Below are 7,633 nucleotides of genomic sequence, written 5' to 3'. Positions count from 1 at the left end.
AATAATGCTCATTCTTAATAGAAATATCCGCCTCACTTAAGCAGTAAAGATGAACAGAAGAGAAGTTTGTGAGTCCATAAAGCTATTTTTTTTCACTTTCACCAAAATATAACTTGTTTCACATTTAATTCCAATTGAGATTGCCTTTGATTATTTCCTACTACTGTGGTAGTTATTCGTTTCTCCCATACACTAAATGCTAATCATGCATATGGTTGGGAGAGCGAGGAGCTAACGATAAGGAGTTAGGTGGGATTAGGTGGGAGTAGCGTTGTTATTTAATAGTTATCAAGGGAGGAAAACCAAATGATAGAAATAAGGGAAATGATAGTAAGGAGGGAGGTCATTTAATTGTTATTCATTAGTTTTAGTTCCAAATTTCATCTTATTGAAGCTATAACTTGCAGATTAGGGTTATGTGAACTCTGTTAATATAGAATGAGATTAAATAAATATTACTAGAAATTTATTCCCCAAATAGGCGAAAGTGTGTGTTGATTAAAATGTATGCTATGACTTGTTTTGATTTGGAATAATTAAACTCATTGTTTCTTTTTATTTCAGGCATTTGGTATCGTTTCTGTTCACACATTAGATTAGAAATATGGATATTTTGAGATGTGTAGTTATTTTACTATGCTAGTTTATCATACTTCATGGGCTAGTAGTTTATAAAAGGCGCGAGATAAATTATACGCTTACTCATGAATTAAGACTAGAGGGAGAGAAAGCTCGAGATAAACTTATAAAAAATTTGTTGTCAAGTGATTTTTATCATCTTATAATTAGGATGAGAGGTTCATCTTTTATCAATTTATGACGTTTACTAGTTATAGATGGTGGACTTAGGTATACCGTTCGTGCAACTGTAGAGGAACAAGTATTTAAGATACTTTACTTATTAGGACACAATAAGAGAAATCGAGTCATATCTTGAATTTTTTAACAATCCGAAGAGACGACAAGTCATCATTTTCACAATGTGCTATGATGTACAGTACATATAGTCGATAAATTTATTAATCAACTAAATGGATCACAAGTACCTCCAGAAATAACTAACAATCCCAAATTCTTTCCATTTTTTAAGGTATATCTATAAGTTATATACGTTTAATTAATTATTTTAACACGAGTGCATGTTTAATTAATTAGTTAATAATTAATTTCAGGATTGTATTGGTGTGATTGACGGAACACATATACGTGTTAAAGTGTACAGAAAAGATGCTCCATGGTTTCGTGAGAGAAAAGATTTTTCTACCCAAAACCTGTTAGCAGCTTGTATATTTGATTTAAAATTTTCATATGTCTTAGCTAGGTGGGAGAGACTGCTTCAGATTCAAGAATAATAAAAGATGCATTAAACAGAGTTGATGATCCTCTAGTAATTTCCGAAGGTAATTAAAATATATTTAACTTCAATATGTAATGTATATTTTTGAAGAAAAATGTTATAACTTAATTTGAAGAAAAATGTTGGAAAAAAAGAGTGAAAATTTGGATTCTAGGGGTGTTTTTGAAAAGAAAATCGGAAACCGGAGGTCAAAATATAATTTAAGAAAGTTGTGCCACGTCAGCAGCCACGTTAGCAGCCCAGTCAGCAGCCATGGCTAACCAGAACACGCCGCGTGGCAAGGAAGTTGATGCGGGAGACCACGCGGACGGAGCCACGTGAGCGATCCACATGCACGTGATCGAACGGTCCACATCTCACGCGTGCGGACGACTCAGATCTCACACGCACGGACGGTCCAGATCTCACGCGTGAGGACAATCCAGATTGAATCACGCACGGACAGACCAGATTTATTTCTATTTTAATCGCGATCGGACGGCCCAGATTAAATCGTGATGGACGGCTGAGATTAAAAGGGGAAGGTTATAAATAACCTCACCCACACCCGACCCCAAACCCTAGCCACCAGTGCCCTCGTCGGAGAAGAAGAACCAGTCACCGGAGGAGCCGGCTGCCGCCACCCGCCACCGCACCGGAGGGTTTTTTGACCGCCAAACAAGGTAAATTTTCTCCCCTTTGCTCATTTTTCGAAGCTGAATCCACCTATGGCCAAATCGGAGCCAAACCAACGACCAATCGGCCGAAAAATACCACCGAAGTTTAGCAGCGCCGCCACGACTTCCTTCAATTTTTGCCTCCGATGAAGCCCTTTCTGGTTCCCGTTTGATGCAATTTTTACACCAGTGTGATCAGCGTCCTTTTCTCTACAAGTTGACCAGAGCAAAACATCAAACCGCGACTCGCGCCTGAAAAGCCGCCGCACCTGAGAGCTTCGTCGCCAGTAAGTCTCAGTTTTTTGTAATTTTTTGGCCTACCGAGGGCTCTAGGGTTGTTTTATCGCAGGAACCCATGCAAGTTTGGGTGAATTCGGCAGAAAACGGCCAACCCGAGGCGGATCGACGCCGCGGGTGACGGTGCCGTCGCCGAAACACGGCAGAGCCGCCGTGCCGAAATTTTGATATTGGTCAAAAAGGGGCCTTGGGTCTGATTTGGAATTTTTTGGAACACGTGCAGGTACCGATAATGCGTTTCAGTTTTCCAGAGAAAATTCAGGGAATTTAGGGATAGCCCGTAGGCGCACTGTAGAGCCGATTTCAAACTCCGAAATAAGTAAGGATTTCTCACCCTATTTTCTATCACAGTATTAAAGCCTAATAAATGATAAAACGGTATTTTATGACTTTATAGATATGTATAATTGATTAAGGTTGCCAATGGAGCCCAAATCTGACATATTATTGGTCAGTTGTTGTTTGATCTATTTTTCAGTATTAAATGCAGTATGGTATTTGATGTATTTATTTTATGATTTTGTATACATGAATCATGGTTTCTTTTATTATGGTTTGAATTATGGTGAACCCGATGTTGTGTTGTTTTGTTTGGTGTTATTATTGGTTTACGTGTTTGTGTATGATTGGAAAATTGAGACCAAGGAAAATGGAAAAAATGTTATGTGAATTGATAAATGGATAATGTGGACAGCCTGACTAGATATCCTGGAAGATGGTGGACAGACCGGATCTGTAGAGAACCCTACCGGGAACGTGGTCTCTCATATCAGACGGGGTATGGAGACCTTATGTATTTTGGCGCCCACACCGGACGGGGTATGGGGACGGCCATGGAATCAGGTTATTAATGTTAATGGTTCACGTGTAGCGGGGACCCCCCTATAGATCCCCATGGATACTAGTAGGCTGGTAAAAGAGGAAATTTGTTGTCTGATTATTGAAGTGCAAAGTATAACATGTGTTATGTTATAAAATGTATATGATTTTATAATGTTATTGTTTCCATATGATATTTTCATTAATCTCACCGAGATAAGTGGGCAATAAAGGTTTTTATTATTAATAAATGAGTTTGTTATAAATTATGCTCCATTGGTTGTTTTTGTTTTCTACCAACCTTTACTTCTATGGCAGTGAGATAGTGTGATGTCTTTACTGGGCTAGTGTAGCTCATTCCTTACTTAACCATTTCAGATCAAGAAGACGTGGTTCCCGAGCCCGTTCCACAGGAAGACGGCGAGTTAGACGTCTAGAGACTTTATAGTTCTATTTATAATTTTTATTTCGAGTATTTCTTTTAATCAGCTTATTCTTTCATATGTTGAATACGTTTCTATTTATTGTGTAAGGTATGTTAATCAAAAATTTTATTTCGCTTCCGCATTTAAGATTTTTTATACATACATCTTCACTTAAATTTCCAGGATCGTTACAGTTGGTATCAGAGCCACGTTCCTCGGACTCATCCCTTACACAATAATGCTTAGAGAAATACCCACCGATAAATCGTTACTCAACTCTTCTGTGTGAAATGCAGGTGCAACGAAATGAAGAGAGGAAGACCCCCACTAAACCGAGCAGCCCAGGATGACTCGCTTCGGGAAGATGTGGACAGAATATTTGAGATGCCGGAAAGGATCATGGCCGCCCAGCAAGGTCGAGAGGAGAGAAGGGAGTTACCCGAACCTCCCCCACTACCACGGGTTGAGCCACCACTACAGCAAGTGGATCCCGAGCCACCCCGGCACGAGCCTGCTCCACCATAGTACCACCCGGCACCACCCTCGCAGTATGAACCAGTGCTCCAGCCACTGTATTGCCTGGCACCGCCATAGTACAATCCGGTGCCCCCACCATATCAGCAGGTGCCACCACAGGGCCCCCCAGTCTATCCCCAACCGGGCCCAGTCCCTCTTCTACGGGACCCAGCTCCTTCCTTGATCGACCCAAGCTATATAGAGAGGTACAGCAGACTGAACCCTTCCACTTTTACAGGAGGATCCTCTTTTGAAAATGCCCAGTACTGGTTGGCGGAGACTAAGAGAGCTTTCAAGACCTTGGGAGTGGTTCCTGAGCAGAGAGCTGCCCTTGCTTCCTACATGCTGGTAGGGGAAGCAGATCGTTGGTGGGAGCTCAAGCAGGCCACCCTACCTACACCAGCCACCTGGGAGCAGTTCTTAGCGGCCTTCCATGCGGAGTATCTCCCTGAGCACATCCGACACCTGAAGGAGATGAAGTTTGTTCAGCTGGTTCAGGGAAACATGAAAGTATCGGAATATGCTAGTAAGTTCTTAGAGCTGGGCCGATACTCCCCGGAGACATTGATGGTTGAAGGCAGGAAGGCCAGGAGATTCTAGTGAGGCCTCCGCCCAGAAATCAAGAAACACTTATTGGTACTGGAGCTCAAGACATATTCAGCCGTTATAGCAAAGGCACAGATTGTGGAGAAGAGTTTCAACACCCGTTCTCAGTCAGCAGGGAGTCACCGACCCTCAGCTCCACCCCGCAGACCAGCACCCACTACGCTGGTCCAACCAAATAAGAGGCCCACCACCAGTGATTCATGCCCCTCCTCAAGCTCCAGGGGCAGCACGTGGAAAGATCTGCCAGCACTGTGGCAGGGATCACGGGGACCGACCATGCTACCGCCTCAACAACACCTGCGAGAGAGTGCCCGAGGAACCAGAATCAAGGAAGACCTCCTTTTTAGGGCAGGGTTTACAACCTTACCCAGCAGGATGCCAACGCCGACCCAGACGTGGTACAGGGTATGTACACTATCTGTGACCATATTGCTCATGTTTTATTTGACACTGGTGCATCGCATTCATTTGTTTTACATGTTTTTTCTTCCAAACTTAATGTATCACCTAATAAACTTGATTCATTGTTATTTGTCTACTGCTGGGGGTGAAACACTATTAGGAGAAGTTATCTACAGGGCTTGTGCCGTGGAGATAGCAAATAGGAAACTGAGTGTAGACCTGATAGGTTTAGACACGGGAATTTTGATGTAATCTTAGGAATAGATTGGCTAACGGCGTATCACGCCACCATAGATTGCTTTAATAAGAATGTTATATTTAATCCTCCCAATGAGGAGCCATTTACAAATTAATAAAATCATTTAGTACTTATTCCTTGATGGTAAGTTTTCTTAATTTTTTAGTACCTTAATCTTGTTATTTTCTCTAACTAGGTAAGTCCAAGAAAGAAATTTGTATCCAAGAGATTCCGGTAGTCCGAGACTTTCCAGATGTGTTTCCGGACGAACTACCCGGACTACCAATGGACAGGGAAGTCAAGTTCACTATAGACTTACAGCCAGGCACCTAGCCCATTTCAGTTGCTCCTTACCGCATGAGCCACATTGAGATGGAAGAGCTAAGGAAACAGATCACTGAATTGCAAGATAGTAATTTTATTAGACACAGTGTGTCCCTTTGGGGTGCCAGAGTCACTTTTGCAAGGAAGTAAGATAGAACGTTGAGACTGTGTATTGATTACAGAGGATTGAATAAGGTTACGGTCAAGAACAAATATCTCATTCCCAGAATTGATGACCTCTTCGATCAGCTGCAGGGTGCACAGGTCTTCTTTAAAATAGACCTGTGATCAGGCTACCATCAGTTGAAGATAAGAACAGAAGACATCCCCAAGACGGCCGAACCAGGTACGGATACTATGAGTTCCTGGTCATGCCATTTGGGCTAACCAATGCCCCGAAAATCTTTATGGATCTGATGAATAGGGTCTTCAGAGAGTTCATGGATCAATATGTTATCGTGTTCATCGATGACATCTTAGTATACTCAAAAAGCAGAGAAGAACATGCTCACCATCTTGCCCAAGTTTTGCAGGTCCTCAAAAACAAGAAGTTATATGCAAAGTTGAGTAAGTGTGGATTCTGGCTTAAGCAGACCACCTTCCTAGGACACATCATTTCGAAGGAAGGAGTATCAGTGAATCCCGAAAAGGTTGAAGTGGTACTTGGTTGGGAGAAGTTGACATCAGTTAAGGAAATCCGGAGTTTCCTGGGGATGACAGGTTATTACTGCAGGTTTGTTGAAGGATTCTCCAGCCTAGCAGCTCCTCTAACCCGACTCACAAAGAAGAATGCCAAATTTGAGTGGAATGAGGACTGCAAAAGAAGTTTTTTAGAATTAAAGAAGTGGCTGACTACTGCACCCATACTGGCTTTACCGAATAGATCGGGGGGATATACAGTTTATAGTGATACCTCCTATCTAGGCCTGGGTTGTGTCCTGATGCAGCATGAAAAGGTCATAACATATGGGTCCAGGCAATTAAAGAATCATGAGAAGAATTATCCCACCCATGACTTGGAGCTTGCCGCAATCATACACGCCTTGAAGACTTGGCGCCACTACTTATACGAAGAGACCTTTCATATCTATACCGATCATAAGAGTTTGAAACACATATTCACTCAGAAGGATTTCAACATGCGTCAGAGAAGGTGGATGGAACTCCTTAAGGACTATGATTGTGATATCTTATACCATCCGGGTAAGGGCAACGTGGTAGCAGATGCTCTCAGCAGGAAAAGTGCAGGTATCTTAGCCCATTTGATGGTTTCAGAATGCAGGCAAATTAGGGCCACACAACAGTTTCGACTCTAGGACTTGAGGAGAGCCACATGTTTGGGCCGCCTGACAGTCCAGCCCGAGTTAATCCAGAGAATAAGGGAAGCCCAATCAGTCGACCCCGCCCTGGTAGCCTGTAAGAAGGATGCAGAACAGGGAGTGAGCTCAGAATTTCGAATCTCTGCCGATGGATTACTCCGTTTCCAAGACAGGGTGTGTGCCCCGGATAACAGTGAGTTAAAAAGAGACATCATGACAGAGTCCCATAGCTCAAAGTTTGCCATGCATCCAGGAAGCACCAAAATGTACCAAAGCATGCGACCCCGGTTTTGGTGGAATGGGATGAAGAGAGACATAGCCGACTTTGTATCTAAATACTTGGTATGTCACCAGGTCAAGGCTGAGCATCAGCGCCCAGGTGGGCTGCTTCAGCCTTTACCGATCCCAGAGTGGAAGTGGGAACATATCACCATAGACTTCGTATCGGGGCTACCTAAGGCACGTTCAGGACATGATGCCATATGGGTAATTGTTGATCGACTTACCAAGTCTTCCCATTTCTTAGCCATCAGGATGATCGATCCCTTGGATAAGTTGGTAAGAATGTACATCCAGAAAATAGTCAGATTGCGTGGAGTTCCAGTAACAGTAGTATCCGACAGGGACCCTAGGTTCACTTCTCAGTTTTGGAGTAGCTTTCAGCAAGCTATGGG

This window comes from Carica papaya, chromosome 7 (genome assembly GCF_054855325.1).
Source record: "Carica papaya isolate Zhongbai chromosome 7, ASM5485532v1, whole genome shotgun sequence".
In the NCBI taxonomy this organism is placed as follows: domain Eukaryota; kingdom Viridiplantae; phylum Streptophyta; class Magnoliopsida; order Brassicales; family Caricaceae; genus Carica; species Carica papaya.
The sequence above is the reverse complement of the archived record's forward strand: the minus strand, read 5'-3'. Positions refer to the sequence as shown.